The 18,097-nt window shown below is 32.1% G+C and overlaps 1 protein-coding gene across 3 annotated transcripts in view; it reads right to left on the reverse strand.

The window, feature by feature from the left end:
- The window catches only part of LOC132944128 (homeobox protein prospero-like), a 53,225-nt gene that overhangs the window by 33,883 nt on the left and 1,245 nt on the right, over positions 1–18,097 (reverse strand). Inside the window, exon 1 of one of the 3 annotated variants that reach the window (XM_061013310.1) lies at positions 12,161–12,537. The exons of 1 other annotated variant lie outside the window; for it this stretch is intronic. The gene's annotated coding sequence lies outside the window, so the exon portion shown is untranslated. Of the gene's footprint in view, positions 1–12,160; positions 12,538–18,097 lie in introns of those variants that run through there. One more of the 3 variants, XM_061013312.1, reaches the window with a different exon arrangement.

Here is an 18,097-nt window from a genome sequence, read left to right on the forward strand (position 1 = left end):
ATCGCACGCCCTCGCATATGGCACGTTCCTTTTTCATTATATATTACAACGTATATTATTGTTGTGCGTATACGGTTTTTATTTTACAACTATTAGTAGTTTCGGTTTCCCTCCCCGTATATCTGCGTCTTTACGGGTGAAAGACCCATATATATTCTCCGTGTAATTAATTACTACTCGAATGGCGCACGAACATCACCAATAATTATTATTAAACTATCCGTCTATCGGGTTTATACGAACTCAGGCGTACATCGTATACAACAGTAATATAGTATATTAGTATAATATCCTTTCGGGTTTTTTTTCAATTTATAATTTCTTGGAGACCACATGACCGCGATAGATCGTCACGGGTTCCTGTTTGTCAGTCGGCTGCCGCCGGCGCATCCACCCCCACATCATACACGTTCCCGCGACATGTGTGTGTCACCGCCACCACCACCACCACCACCGCCACAACAAACATGCGAAATCAAAATACGTTTTAAGAGGTTCGCCCCTCGGTCCCAAGACAATGAATATTATATATCAATGGAGATATATTATATATATATTACCTTTTTCATCCCCAGTTGCACCTTTATTATTATTATTTTTTTTTTTTGGGTAAATATCATACCCGCGCCACCCGCACTCCACGACCTTAGCAGTAACCAGATACGAAACATTTGGTTGCGTTTTGTTGGTTAACTTGCGGTCGACCTAAATACTATCGGACACATATGTCTACTTTTAAAAACAGTCATTGATCTTATTTTTTTGTTCACCTGCACCGATACCTATTAAGGATCCTTGAACCTATATAATATATTATATTAGTTTCTTTAGACACCGCCGCTGCTACGTTCAATCGTCTTTTCACATGATGTTTTGCATTTCCTGACGATCGATGCGAAGAATATTCTCAACAGCGTACGAAACGGCGATCGATACAAAAATACAATGCTCCGCAGTAGACCGGAAAGAAAGTGAACAACTAAATTGCGTTTCACGTGTAAGATTCACATGCATGATGTATAGCGAGTTACCTTTAAATCTCTTAAAAATCAAAAGCGGAAAAACAAGCGTCTAGCGGTTATAGCTAATAATATGAAAATTAACACATTAGTGCAATTTATAAGATCCGTTTCGATCACGTGGGTACCGAGAACCTATATAAGTATAACGTGCCGTGCGCATATATTATAAAGAGGTCATATGCGTTTTGAAAAGTCAATGACAAAAAAAAATACCGTTGTGGCAACGGTGTATGCCCCGCTGCGATTGTCCCTTTTCCCCTGCGCTTCAAAATTCGAAATTAAAAAAAACTTTGCGTACAAAGAAAGCACTTGAACGGTGTGTTTTGTGCGAGGCGGGCAAGATGTTAATCGTAAGTAACCGTCCAATGTTTGCACGGTTTATCTTGGGAGACGGCGCTTGACTTGGCCGCTATCCGGTGATGAGATCCGCCTATCCGTCTGTAAACATATCAGCGCTCGTCCAATCGCAGCGCGCCGGATATACGCGCGTCGTCCGACTATGTATATCATCCTCTTAGCGTGTATAGGTACATCCGTAAGTGCTGCAGCCGCGTATAATATAATGTATATAATATTATGTTAAACGAAAAATGTCTGCAGCGCCACTTCTCAAGATATAGATATACGTGAGGGTATGGTACAGTCCACGAATGAGTGTTTTTAATTTTGAAAAAAACATTTGTTTTCGTTTTTTGGGGACGAAAAAAAAGTCCAAATAATAATATAATATACCTATTCATATTAAAAGCCCCGCACAAGCCGCACAACATAAGTATATTGTTTTTTGTCGACAGAAGTTCGTTTGTTTCGACACATATGGCTCAGAAGGTGTGTCACAAAGTAATTAGAACACTATGTAAGTTGTACAGTCTTTTTCCTCTATCGTTATTCGGTATATTATTATTATATGGAGGTAATATATATAATCGCCGGTGTACAAGTGTTGCGCGGTGTTAATTACAATAGACGTGGTTATGTATATGACTACGAGTATATATTATATACATAGATACTGTTGTCACTCCTTTTGTCGAGTTGTCGCACCTGTCTAAATCTTTCCACGCTTCAGGATATATATTAGACACTGTTTGCACAACCGGCTTTGAACACTTGTTAAATAGACGTGGAAAATTTAAATTGTGATCCATTTTCGTTTTTTTTTGTTTATTTTTTAAGTTGCCGCCGCAATATTTATGCTTGCAGATAATTCGTAAATAGACGAATATAATAGTCATATTATGTAATTATTGTAATAATATGTAAGCACAGTACAATAATATAATATTTTTTATAAATTCAACGGAAATTATAAATATAAAAAAACGTAAAGGCGCAGTAATCACCCGCTGAAGTAACGTTCGGAGTGCGTACGATGATAAAATAATATACATTCAATGTTTCTCCGGCGCATAAAAACTATACGCGTCATCGTCCAAAAAAAATTGATACCGCCTCTGACCAATAATGTATATAGACACGGACCTTGGAGACCCAAGTTTTGCAGCTGCTTTCTTCCACACTGCGCCCGTACCCCTTGTCGTGTCGTTGGTTGGCCTAGTGCTGCTGACTATATAATAAAACGTCCCCTATTTTTTCCTATACCCGTCACACCCCAGTGCTTCTAAAAGGTGCACTCCCCTTTGCACTATTCCCTCACAATGTGCCTATATGCACTATTAGGTGTACGCTTTCGGGCCGCAAGTCTATTTGCTTTTATGATGATTAAGATTATTTTACAGATCGTATGCTCCGTTTGTCGAGTATCCAATAAAATTAACGCTAATGTAACAATAACAAAGCAATAGCACGAATAATAATACTATGCAGCGCATAAAATCAATTCGTTTTAGACTTTTAGAGAAGCGCGTACACCCGCCACGGAAAACTCAAAACTCGTAGATAATATTTGATCAGCTAACCGCGAACTCAAAATGTATTGTTATTTTATCGACATGAACACGACAATTATTATTATACTCTTCGACTGAATTATATGAATAATTATAAACCGACGGCGAATAGAAAAAAATAAATCTAACAAACTATATAGGTATAAATTAAAACGATCGGTGTTTGTTCGTTACGTTTATTTCTCTGTATGTATGTTCTCCTCTCGTCTACAATATGAAGTGTTTTGGGGCCCGCAGACTGCTCAAATATACTGAACTACTATAATGACAACTGTCACACGCAATAATATGCGGTGCAAACGATATGTGGGAACGAACGTGTCTTCAGTATGTAATATGAATTGTTATGGCGAACTAAAACAAATAAGTATACGCACATACAAAACACGACGAAACAATAAAATTAAGAAGCGGATGTGCTCTGAGAAATAACAAATTCGTTCCTATATGTATAATATACCGTCCTCAGTCGAACGTTTATATTGTGGTCCCTCCGAGTCCGAGACATATGCGTGTAATAACGACAATTATTACACCGAAGACGTGAAGACGTGACGTATATTTTGTGGTATTTAATATTTTTCGTCGGCATATTCTTGAAACTGAACCACAACAACATTGTTCGTGTAACCAAAACGCGTAAGCCAGTGATTTTAAAAATCGTCGAATAAATATTCACATATAAAAAGATTATGATTACATTTTGTACGTCATCGTCGTCGTTGATTGGATGAACACGCGTTATGTATACGTATACGTATATGCATAGTGAACGTTTGCGATTTTAATTCTAAGAAAATACGAATTTATATAGGTACGCAATACGTTTTAGTGAGGCGAAAAGCTCGAAGAATCTAAAATGGATTATAAAATCTAATAACGACTAATGCGATATGGCTTCCAGTGGAATTAAAAAATGTAATTGGAGATTTTCTTTATCGATCGTATTGAATCGTTCGCGTTTTCTTTTCTGTATAATGTGTAACCGACATTTTGACGAACGCGTGTGTGTGTTTACAAAACAATTTAATTAATTTACCGGTCTTCTTTGTCACACATTTTAATAAAGCATTTAAGCGAGTATAAAAGTCGCAAACGAGGCAATGAAACTAGCGTATTATATAGACGTAGCTGTATAATATTTAATGTAGTTGTTTTTTTATTTTTTTATTTTTAAACCTAATAATCTTACGATGTTACGATATATTACGATGAAAAAAAGTGTTTGTATTACCTATTAAATAATATACCTATTTGAATGTCTTATAATACCGCATAAGCCTAAACTAACAACCATTAATTTAGTCACGTGAAGGGCCTCTCGCTAAAAAAAAAGGTTTCCACTGCAAGGAACGTTTGGTGCGTATATATATGATTTGTATACAAATAAACTTATTTATATTAATCCATGTGTATGGGAACAAAACAGTTAGGTATTATTTCACATTAAAATTCCTTTGGCGTTTGTCGACGGTCAACTTAAAATCTGGATAATTGTGTTCGATACATATTTTCCTCGATGTATCAATAACACAACCCTCGCGTTTAAGAGTATTGCGAAATCATTGTCGTTGCTATTATAAGAACCAATTATTATGGTAGGGGTCCAAAACAATAGCGGTACAGCACGTATAACTCGCGGTCGGTGGCATTAAATTAACCACGCGGCGACGATAAAATTTAAATAAAATCGAGGGGGGGAGGTTGTCAGACGAACAAACTTTATTTGTATGCGAGTTATATTCATTAAGTAATTTACCGGTAGAAACATTTGAAGTAGGTACCTACAATCTACATATAAAATATGTATATAATATGTATATAATATAATAATCACGCACTGCTGCTGCATCGACTATATATAGTCTTTTAATTTTTCAACATTTTTTTTTTTTAAAACATAGGGTTTAAATGTCAACTTCGACTTAATATTATAATTTATTTCTTAAGGACTGAGGTACTTTTTCTTTTATAATCGACGTCCTTAAAATTAACATGGCGGTTTTACTTTTAATAGGCTGACTCAGTTTTTACGTTAAATAAACCTAGTTAATAATATCATAATATACGTACGAGTCACTTTTTTAAAACTATTTCATTCAGTATAAAGACTGAAAACGTAGTTGATAAATAAAAAAAGTTTGTATCACATTGTTATGCTCTATATTATAGACGAAGCGGTAGATATACTATAAGCGCGCGTTTTACAAGTAAAAGAAAAATACCAATACCTATATCATACATCATATACTTTCGAAATGAATAATATTAATATTACATTATAATTATTAAAACATAAACAATTTCAAAAAAATAAGATTCTGATTAAAAAAAACATACTCTGTTTGAGTCTTTTCATTAAAAATATGATTTACCTACGACGGTATTTTTTAAATGTATTTAAATTAATTTAAGATTTAGACATATTATAATTTTTGCTGTTTTATAATGAATCATGGTTGGGTGTTCAGTAATTGGTAGAAGTTTTTATTGCTGAATATCTTTGAAACGGTAAAATTTCTCTTTTGCCCGTAGGTGCATGTGTACAATATTATAAGCGAGCGTACACATTATATGATAAGTATTTGGTTTACAGTTTTATGCGAATTCGTAATTAAGCTATTACATATTACCACCGATGCGAAACTATCAATTGCCACGCACGTGTAAATAAGTAAATAAGTCGATAAAATTAAAAAGGATATACATTTCGACGATGCTACCGCAGTTTTTAGCGTCAGTTTAATATTATTGTCGTAATAATAAACATAAATTTATTATATCATCGTGTCATAATCAGAAAGAAATCATTTTTCTAATTGGAAAATCGGCAGATATAATATATGCAACAATACAGTATATAATATATTCACAATAGATAGATATCTATAAAATAAACATTTTGGAAAATGTCAACTTATTTATGAGGCTAAAACATTGTTTTAAATTCGTTTGAACGAACCCGTTATGAAATTACTATTAACATTATAATATTTCGTTAACGATATAGTGCATATTATTATTTCGATAAAAGTGTGTCAACGACGACGACGTGCTCAACGAAAAACATTTTCGGGTAAGCCGAGCAGCGGCGGCGACATGCTACAACCCACGGCGCGGCTGCAGCAACCGTGCAAGCCACAACGCAAAAACGATTGTGTGGCGACTCGAAAAATTAGGGGTGGAAAGAAAATACGCCCGCGGTCGTACTTTTTCTCATTTTTTTTATCGTTCGGTTTCGTATATTTAGCTTTAGTATACTTGCGCTGCAGTTGCGCGCACCGACCTCCTCGAAGTATATGATATACATATATAGTTACACCAGTGCTATACTTATATTATATTATATATATGCATGTATAGCGTGTATATACATATACTGCTGCACCACCACATCTATCCTGCGTGACCGTCTTATTATCACGTGTCTCTTTGTGTGTCTCGGGTGCACTTCTTAAAAAAAAAACTACTGTCGAGTAGGCATCGTATCCGCACCCCATGACGGAGTATGCGTGGGAGAGGAGATTTTTTTCAGTCACCCGATGCACGAGGTCCTTAAGGATTGTCGTCGCCGTTGCACTCTGTGTATACGCTGCGTGTATATTATATAGACCTCTTAACGTCGACTGCCTACTTTCGTCAACCCCGCTCCCCTCAACCAAACTCATCGTCATCTACAGCGGTGTCGTCATCGCTAGCTGACTGCACCGCCACCGTTGACACTTCGCGCGCGTTCTCTCCCCCGATATCGATACGTCTGCAGTTGCTACAGGGGTGATCTTCTTTTGTCTTAACTGAGCGTCGGTATATAGCGTAGGTGGAGGGTTACGACGGAGACGACGACGACTATATACCACAACGATGACGACGAGTATATTATAGCAGAGAAAACGAGTGGAAGAGAGAGAGAGAGATAGAGAGAATGAGGGAAATGGAGTGATCGAGAGAGTAGAAGAATAAAGTGAGACAGAAAAGAGTGCAAAAAAAAAGATGCGGGGAAAAAAATTCGCATTAAAGATTTCATCTCTTCAGCGTGGCCTATGATTATGTGCGCACGTGAGAGGTAGTACATTAATAATGCCCTCGCGTTAAAATAAAGCTTTTCCCTCCCCCACCTCCCCGGATTAATATCCTCGCACCATCGTCTTGTTTTTATTCGCGTATTACCTCCGTCACTAGTAGTTGTCGTTGTCGTCGTCGTCGTCGTCATCGTCATTGCAATACGATATATATACATATATTAAAATATATATACGAGTATATTACATATATATATTTATGTGTATAAATACGCGGGGCATTGACGCATTGTTTCTTATACAATATTATAATATATATATATATATATATATATATATATAATCCAACGGTGTTCCAAAGTTCACCAACGAAGGAGGAACGCATCAAAGTTTTTTTTATACAATATAATATCTGGTTTTGATTACAATATGCGCGTGAGTCACACAAAACCACCAGGAAAAAATAATTATAAAAAAAAATAGGATATCAAAAATTAAAACACACTATATATAGGTGTATATGGATTTTTGAATGTATGTCATCAAATTCCTACACGCGTCAAAATCCGTGAATATTCTCGATGAAAAATATTTTTTTAAAGTTATGCGCAAGCTCGTTATAAGCGTTTATAATATTTTTAATATTTATACACGTACTTTGACACGTTTATAATATTTTGAGTACTTTAACACGTTTTCAAAGCGTATAATAATTTTTATTAAGACAATTCGAAAAATTATACAAAGGATTTTTTGTTGATATATCTACCTTTATAATATTATGCAATTTTATATTGTTACTATTTTAATCTCGAAAGTGTTATAAGATTTTTTAATGCTAACATGTACTATTATTTTTACCCGTACACTAAATGTAGAACAAATATAATGTTATTACGATTAACAACATTATTTTAATAATTAAATATTATATTTGCTCGGAGTAATTATATGAAATCAAATATTAATTATTAATAAACAAAAAAAAAAATGTTAAGGAGCATTGCGTTTTATGTTTGTCAAATTAAGTAAGGTACAGATTATAATTTTTTTAATATACGCTATAATGTGTTAAACAATGCAAGAAAGACCCTTTAACTTAACGCTTCGAGTATTTTGCACCCAAACCTATAAAACGTTATGGAGAACGCATTAATGTCATTGCAGAGTTTCCGTATTTGTTTTTAATTTCTTAATGCTATATATAGGTAAAGCGTGTGCATGTATACCGTATACGGTATACGAGAGTATAATAATATCATATAGGTATGATATATGTGATTATAATATATAGTGCGCGTAGGTATATAATAATCTTATTGTGTAAATACTATAAAGACTAAAGGTATTATATTATAGGAGTATTCAAAAATACATGATTAATGATAATAATAAATCGAAAACGACGTGCAGTATTTTTAGAAATTATTTCGCTTATCCGACTTCAAGGAATTCGAATTGTAAAGAAAAACACTAAAACAAATTACGTGTTTAGGTATCGAAATGTGGCGTTTGATTGTGAAAATCGACCAGAAGAGAATTAATTGTGTGCAAAAAGTATAGATAATTCGTCGTGTCTTACAAATCTACAGCCACAGTGAGAAAGCACCTAAAATGAACATCCGACCCGAAACCGAGTACAATCCACACACACTCACACACACTCACACATACACGGACACACACACACACACACACATATATATACAACCGCTGAGAGATATTATTATTATAGGTCGTACATGCAAATCACCACACACACATTTGTGTGTATATAATATACATAGAAGTGTATGGTAGACACATATAAGAGGAGCAGGTAGTTAATACGATAATAATAGAAAGTCGTAGTCGTATACGTTAGGGTGAGTGTGTGTACGAATGTACGATACGAGGAGATGACGACGACGATGACTACGACGACGGTAAGGGTGCGTGGGAGGGACGGGTTCGACGGCGTGGAGAGGACGGGAGGGGCGCGATTGGCGGACGGAAATTTCCGCGTACTTTAACGACTTCCCTTGTTTTGTTCGACCGGCCGCCGCCCGCGTGTTCTTATTGGTCAGCGTTCACCGCCGTTGCCGTCTTTTCCGGCATACACCGCCGCCGTCGCCACAACTTTCTTTCCACCCCCATCACCTCATATCCGTCTGCCACTGAATCAACCCCGCTTCAAAGCCGTACAACGTTTATAAATCGTATTCGGTATTATAATTTTTTTTTCGTCGGATTTTTAGGAATTCTCTACCGCAAATCGGTTTACCCCTTGGCTGGGTGGGATGAGGCAACTAAATGTACGGCCGTGTCACGTCTGTTACTTATACGCACGTGAGTGCATACGCCGTACTCTACACATACGAATTTATTATAATAATAATGTTAGGTATATATTATCTTAATAAGTTTTTTATTTAACCACGATAAGTTTGGAAGAGGACTATGACGTAACTCCAAAGGTGTAGCACTGTTTATAATTATCAAACCAGGTGGATTCATATACACCTGCTGCATTTTTTGCGAAGACGTGGGTCGATGCCGAAGATTTAAATACAAATATTTCATCAATCCCCCTCCCGAAAGTCGTTAAACGTAATTTTTCTTTTTTATCCATTCATAAAGTCATATGTACATACATTTCAACAGTTTGATTTATACTTTATAATAAACATAACTCGACTTGAGTAATGTATATATTGTGTTTTTTAGTGAAACCTACACATTTTATTTTCTATAAAGATATAGAATTCAATAATAATTAATAATATAAGATAATTAATTGTATACTTAATATTACTGATCGAGATAATATGACATTATGGGTATGAGGATATAATTTATTTATTGATACAACTCCGACAGAATTGCCACTATATTTTATAATGCTATTTGTAGTACTCAAATTGGATTAACCGTGTTTGAAACCGTATACTAACATTAAGTTTAAAACTGGGCCACTTGTGAAATAATAGTTTTTCAATGGTTTATTCTATCGTGCAAGACATAGGCCAACTTCAATCGCTGCGGTTCTCATGTGTTAAAAACAATTATGTAGAAAAATAGCGAAACATTTAAAAATATTTTGTAAAACTTATGTGCCTCGGAAATGTTTGATTCTTAAAATATTTATCTTGGCATTACTTTAATGTAAGTACACTATACGAGTCATGACATCTACCGGAGAAACGGAAATTGTGAACTCTGTCGATCCGTTGCATAATATTATAAACGAACAAAATTATCTTTTGTTACACTTACAAAAACAAAGGTGATTAATTTCTATACAAATAATCATACTTCTAAGAGCTACCTTTTTTTTAATTGAAAATAAAAGATCAGCATACAATTTCTTAAATGTCTGTAATTACCATATTGTAAATTAAAATAAAATGCAACTCCTAGAGCGCGCCACTGATACAATACAACGTTCAGTATTATAGAATATGATATATAAACTACCCTCCGTGGCTTCGTCTGATGTAATTCGTATTATTAATTTTTAAAATACAGTTTAACGCAACAAATATGTTTATTTTATAAATAATATATGTTACTAAAATATTTTTATTAATTGTTCACCAGAAAAAAGTATGAAGTTACATATTATACAATATAATATATTAAGTTACATTCCTAAGTTATATATAAGATTAATACCTAAAATATTATGTAAGAAAATTAATAATTCGTTTTTACACATTCGTTTTATTTACGTCCAGTTATATATTTAAGATATAAACTAAAATAATGTCCTTAAAAATACTTTAAATTACAAATAGTGCTTTATTAAGTTTTAACTTAAGAGTAACTATGGCAAGAATGTAGCAAGCTGCGTTAGGCATTTCTCAGTGAAAATTACTCGAATAGGATACAATTTTGGCATAATCCGTTACTATTGGATGTGAAAGGTACGTAATTTAACAATATAATATATTATATTATGTTCATTAAAATTTCTTCAAATTGATAATATGGAGATGATTGGTGGGATTTTAATAGAAAAACATTTTTAAAAAAATAATTAAAAACTATAACGGTTTGTTATTTCAAATATTTTAATATATAAACGCGATCTTCTAAAACAACAATATTAAGTGCTTATTTTGCTAATAGTTTTAAATGATCATTTTTTTATTTAAAAATATAAGAAAGTATTTAAATCTTTTATTAATAAAAATGCAGGTAGGTATCTTGAAAACTTTATTCATAAATGTAATTTACATTGTTATCTATGAAATAGGATGCAAAAATATTTGTTGTCACGAAAGAAATCACCAATCTTATAGTCTCTATTTTAAGCTATATTTTAATTATAATATTATATTTTTATTTATACGTTTATTTAAAATGGTTAGTACTTATTAACTTCAAAGTTGAAATTAAAAAATAATTAATAAATACACGAATACCTATCGCAATATTACTTTTTTTTATAGTCCATAAAAAGGTTTATCGTATCTGTTAACATTTAATTTACATATGAGTATTAATGAATTTTTAATAAAATTGTTAATTAAATAATCTATTGGACAAAATGCTTGTATTAAGTATCTATTATATAAAAAATGAAAAAAAAAATAGTATCTATATATTATTATTGTGTGTTATTCGTTTATTTTTATTGTAAACTTTGCGAAATTGTATAAGTTTTTAGTAATTTAAGCATTACAAATTATTGAATTAAAAACAATACAAACACAGATAATTTTGCTTGCACAATTAGCGGTTGGGTACGTTTTTTTTTTTAAAGATTAGGGTATTAGTTAACTTGTCCCATAATAATGTTAATATTGGTCTTAATAAAAAAATGTTAGACACCGACCTTCCTACTTTATTATTGTTCAAAAATAACAAAACCGGTTCTATCCCTTTTTATTGTTAAGAGATTTGTTTGTATTCAGCACCTAACATATTATGACAATGGCAAAAAGTTTGAGTCGTAAAATCAAAAAAGAATTATTGTTTTGAATATTAAAAAAAAACTTTGATTGCTATTTATTTATTTTTTGTCACGTGTATAAATAGGCTGTTCATTATAATTTGAAATAAGAGGTCGTACATAAATATAATAATTAAAAAAAAATAATTTGACGTTATTTTCTAAGTAAACAAATTTTCATAATGAACTCAAACAGGTGCACCGCGAACATTTATTTTTATTTTTACCAGAACAATAAAATATATTAAAATAAAAAAAAAAAAGATCACTTACTCGACTGATGGATTATTATAATATATAGTGGACAGCGTGTTGTGGTCGGCCGACGGCGAGAGTAACCTGCAGCGTTGTCCAATTTTTCACCAATACTGCGGCAAGCGAGTAGACAATAGAAAAAAATTTAAAAAAATTTAAAAAAATTAAATCAAAAAACCGAACGTAAATAAAAAATATATTGTCAACGGAATGTTATAGCAGACGATGGTAGAACGCTGAGTGTACGAGCCCGCGAGTTGTCGACGGAACGAAAAATAAAAATAATAATATTAGTGATACGAGTTTGTAGTGTGTAATTGTTTTAGCGGGATCACGCGAGCGACGGAACGAGAAGACGACGATGTGCCGGCATTACGTTCGCGGACCGAGTGAGAGACTGCCGCGGCACTTAAGACTTACGCCGCCGCCGGTGTTGGTAGTGACGGCAGCGGCGGTGGCGGTGTTCGCCCGACTTTGGCGCCCAGCGACAAGACGCGCGCGGCGCCGCGGAGGGCTTTACCCGCAGCTTTTCCGGGCAGGCGCGCTGTGTAAAAAAGCCGCCCCAAGAATGAGACGCGTGGGCAGGCGGTGCTGGTGCGCGGGCGGCGGCGGGACAGCTGTCGGGCGCCATCTGCCTGACCGGTCGTTGGCCGCGCGAAAACGCTCGTCCCTGATGACCTAACCGCCTGGCTAGCGGCCGCGCCAGTGTCCAGCGCTACGCTCAGAACGCCGTCGTCGCGACTGTTCTGCGCCGACCTATCGTCAGGAACATGACGATAATAATAATAATGCATGAATGATTCTACGACGAATGTTCAATAATAATATTATAGAATATAACTACAATAATATTTAGATTTCGAACAAAATTCGTAATCTCGAAATTTTGTCTTACGTTACAACATAAGAAAATGTGAGTTATGCAGAATCAATTTTGTGACAGATGATAGGTCAACAAAAAATTAAAATTAAAAGTCAACCTATTATCAAAGTAAAGGTAAGAAGTGAGAACATTACCAGTGCTTGAACGTAGCTTTTTACTTTTTAAATCATACTTCAGTTTTTAAAATATTGCAATATTTAAAAATGCTCATAGATACCTAACTCATAATAATTATTAAAAAATCATAAAAAAAATCGAAGTAGGTACCTACATAAAAACAGATTATGCTATAAACTTTAAATTAGATACCTACCTATATTTGAATGATAGCCGATACCTATGTCAATAATAAACATTAAACAATATCATTTATAGTATTAATGCTAACACAAAATTGGTTCAACTAAACGCAAACTAGCTAAGTTTTATGTTTTTTTTTAAGACTGTGACAACTGACAATACATGTGGGTGTGATGTGCTCTTAACACCAGGAAGATTGGTCGTTAGAAAGAAATAACTATAGTGTGTAAAGATTCTAACCGAGACAGACATAGTTATGTGGGGCTTATAAAGCAGGAAAGCCTGCATTTTGCACGTGCGTATAGTAATATTATAACACAATAGTTTATTGGAGAACAATATATTATATATAAGGACAACCGCGATATATGCTTTCAACTAAAGAGTTTCTACCCTCCATTCAATACACAAGTGTTTATTTTTTCCGTGTTTAGGATGTGTGTGTGTGTGTGTATGTGTGTGAAACATATTTTTCGAAAAGGCAGACGAGATTATTTAATAGAATTTGACAAATTTTTAAATAGATATTCAATTCGAGCGTTAAATAATATACACGTATAATATAATATATTTTCTTTAATATTATATCCTGAAAAGTGAAAACCATGTTAGAATAAATTAATCAAATTTCGTATGAAAATGATGTAATACTATATCTCACAGTGTCCGCCCACTATTGGATAAAGTTCATCATTACGCATCTTCGTATCGGTTTTTTTTTTTACAATTTTTAGCGATAAGGTTAACCAATTGTAGTATAATATAATATTATATGCATATTTTTTCCTGAACATTTACAGAAAACCACGTTAGATTAATTTTATCCAAATTAGCATGCAAATTATGAAATACTATTGCACAGTGTCCGCCCACTATTAGATTAGGTTCATCATTACGCATCTTCGTATCGTTTTATTTTTTTACAAAATTTAAGCGATAAGTTCGATTTTAATATAGTATGTTATACGCTATTATCCGGGATCCAAACGAGTGAATATCACGCGCGCCATGGGATATTTTAATATCTATAATATTTACAATAAGTCATCACGTCTACAAAACTTTATCGTTTATGGTTTTTTGATTAATAATATGTATTTATTCTTTAGCTGATCGTGAAATATTAGTAGATTTGTTTCTTTAAAAACTGCTAAATATTTATCTGTTCGACAACTGCATTACAGCAGTTAAATATTATAATACTATGACATAAAGGCAGTAGGTATGTACCCAGTGGCGTAGCAAGGATTATTAAAAAGGGGGGAGGGGGTTAGGTATAAATTTAACCAACCTTTGACAGTTTTCGTATATAAACAATATATTTATTAGAGGAAAAAATTATATTTTATTGTTATTTGACTTTGTATTCGACTTCCAAAAAAAACAAAAAAATGTTGTAAATTTAAATTATGTTTAAATTGTTTCGAAACAATATTTAGAAAAATCCATATTTCATTCCCTCAAAAATATTATTCTCTATCTTTTTTGTAATGAGTGATTTTACTCTAAGATTACTTAAAAACAGAAAAAACGATTCGGCGCAAATGCATTTTGTCTATGTTGCGCGTGGGCCAGAGAGAGAAAACAAATAGTGCGCTGACATCTTCTTAACAACAAGAGTTTAATTTCTTCACCTAACAAAAAAATAAAATATTTTCAATTTTTAGTTTTTAATTTTTAGAGGTACTCTATTAATTTGACACCAACATCGCATGGAATTGCTAGCAACAATGTAGTGCGTTGAGAAATCGAAATTGATATGTTGTGATTTATACCTATATACTAAAATCACTCAATGATTATCTTATATATATAAAAATCCCGTGTCACGTGTTTGTCCGGGATAAACTCCGAAACAAACCGATCTTGATGAGATTTTTACACTGTGCGTAATTTGATCTAACTTAAAAGATAGGCTAATTTAAAAAAAGAGACAGGACCATAATTATATAATTATATAATTAATCAGTTTATTTATTTACGGTTTTCTTTCAAGTTTCAACTATACTATAATACATACAAAATAAATGTATGACCATGTGCGATCATCTACTTTATATTGTATTGACTATAGGTAATACCATACATGTATTATGTTATATTATGTTGTATCAGTTATATGTCACTGTTTTTTTGAAAAATATTCAAATAATAATTTATTTGCTTAATTTTATTGGATACCTATTATTAATTATTATACTAATATAGTTACAATTATAATAAATTTAATATTAGTTACACGCATACTTGGTGATTTTGAAAATATAGCATTTGCTCTAAAAAGTTATTTAATGAAACGTACGTTTGGTATATTATATTTTATACTAATATATCCATGCATACTTAGAATGATTATCTGGAAGCTAAATTCTACCTATAACCTGGAATTATTTTAGTTTTACAATAATTATTACTCATAAAAATATGCATGTATTTTAAATAAATATAATCACTGGTTAAAATATAAAAATGATAGTATGGCCTGACCTGGGTTATGAGCTTTCATGTTTCAATATAATAATTAATATAATATCACCACGTACCCGATAAATGGACTTTTTGTGTATTCAGCTTTTGATCATATTAAGGATTTTTTGGATTTTTGAATTGAATTATTTAAATTTTGTTAATTTAATATGATTTCTGACATCTGTCCTATAGAATAATTTTTATATAAATCAATATTACCTAGGTATATAATATTGTAGGCACAGTCATAATATAATATTTTATCAGATTAAAATTTGATTAATCAAACTGACAGTATTCAAAAGTACATACATATTATTTAATATATTCTAACTAAGTTCTGCATTTACATATTATTTTTATTACATTTCTAATGTTTTTTTTTATAAATAAGTTTTTTATTTTTACATTTAACTATTTAAGTAATTTACTATATGATGTTAACCAAATATTTGTATTTATCATATTATTAAGTTTATAATTAAATTAAATACCTATGTTCATAAGAGGAAACTGGAAAGGTTGATGGTTAATTTGTTTATTTTGTAAATTTCTGTTTGTATGAACTATGAACTATGAACTACGTGAGTAAATGTGTGGCTAATAAAATAAGTAATGTGCTTTTAAAAAAAAATAATTATTTTATTTTAAAATGTGTAATATCATATTTCTAGTTTCAGCCTATGCGTAATAGAAGTATATACGTAATAGATTTGTTGGTGTGTTAATGATATTATAATATTATTGTTTTTATTGGAATGAATCGATCGTCTTAGTGTAAGGGGACCCATATAGGCAACCTCAAGACTTTTGTGCCATATAAGCCGTATATACACGGAGCTGTTGTATGCGAATCACCCTACTATGAAGTCACCCTTGACTGGTAATTCAATATCCACTACTTAGCTGTCTTCGTTTACCACCATTTCCGGTTAAAATTCAATCCCTACCAGAAATTCTAACGTAACTATGTATTAATACCTATTCATATACATTATACGTATTGTTATGGATACGATTATATTATGAATACAAAATGTTTTATTCAATAAATAAAAAAAAAACCGTTTCCTTAAGTTTTCTTAAAAAAAACTAATTAAAACTACAATTGAAGGTGTATTTTACGAAATATAACATTTTTTTTATGATTCAAATTTTCATCAATTTATTGTCAATAATTGACATTTACGTTATCTCAGCCGATTGTAATCACGGAAAAAATTGTATATTTTACTAAAATTTTACTCTAATGTGTCACCACTCACCAATTTAATAGTTTTTACCAATGATATTTTAAAACCAATTTTAGGTATAACAATACCATGAAGTTTGGTTTTTTGACAAACATTTTTAAACGTTCATTCGATTCAGATTATTTTAAAAAAAAACATTTGACGTGATTATATTAATTTTAATGTTAAATGTTTTATATTCAGGCTTATGGTACATTGTTATAAGATTTTTAATACACAGATGATTTAAAATAAACGATTTTACATTGTAATTAATATATGTATATTTTGTAATAAAGTTAATCATAGTAATAATATGACATACTTTTAAAATGAAATATGTAAGAAGGCGCCGAGTGCAGGTTAAACCGGCAGGGTAAAATGTAGGGTCAGTTTAAGGTAACTTTGACAGTAGTTTTTAATTATAAGGAGTTTCATGATGTGATACAAATTTTTTTTCAATTGAGAACTACATTTTTAACTGTAAATTCTTAAACGATGATTCTTATAAAAATGTTGATGTGTTTGAATTTTTTTTTTTTTAATTAGAAAACAAGAATATAATAGACAATCTGTAATACATTTATACAATAGGTAATATGTGGAGGGGGGGGGTACAAGTATACAGGACTGGACGGCGTGATAGAATGACCCTACTTCATAGGAGGTCCCTGGGCCGATTCCGTTTAAGACGGCGGGTTGGTTATCAAGAAGAGTAAGAGAGATGTTTGAGATTAGAGGATTTGAATGGCTGAAAGTGTTTTTATGAAATGATTTATAATAATATACGGTATAGTGGGCGGCTATAATTCCTATTTTACATACAACTATACAATACATGTCATAACTAATATTTAGTCTAGAATTCATTTTACTCACTATAAAATGTTAATTAATAATTTTCAAATTATCATAGCAATCATATCTTTACGTCATTAAACATATTATTCCTCTTATATTCCTTAGTACATATTTTAAGTATAATAAATTAACAACTCAGAAATGTAGTGTTTGAATTTCGTTTTATATGAACCGCAACATTTACAAATAAATAATGTTCTTAAATGTTTT

The sequence above is a fragment of the Metopolophium dirhodum genome, chromosome 5, assembly GCF_019925205.1.
Source record: "Metopolophium dirhodum isolate CAU chromosome 5, ASM1992520v1, whole genome shotgun sequence".
Lineage (NCBI taxonomy): Eukaryota > Metazoa > Arthropoda > Insecta > Hemiptera > Aphididae > Metopolophium > Metopolophium dirhodum.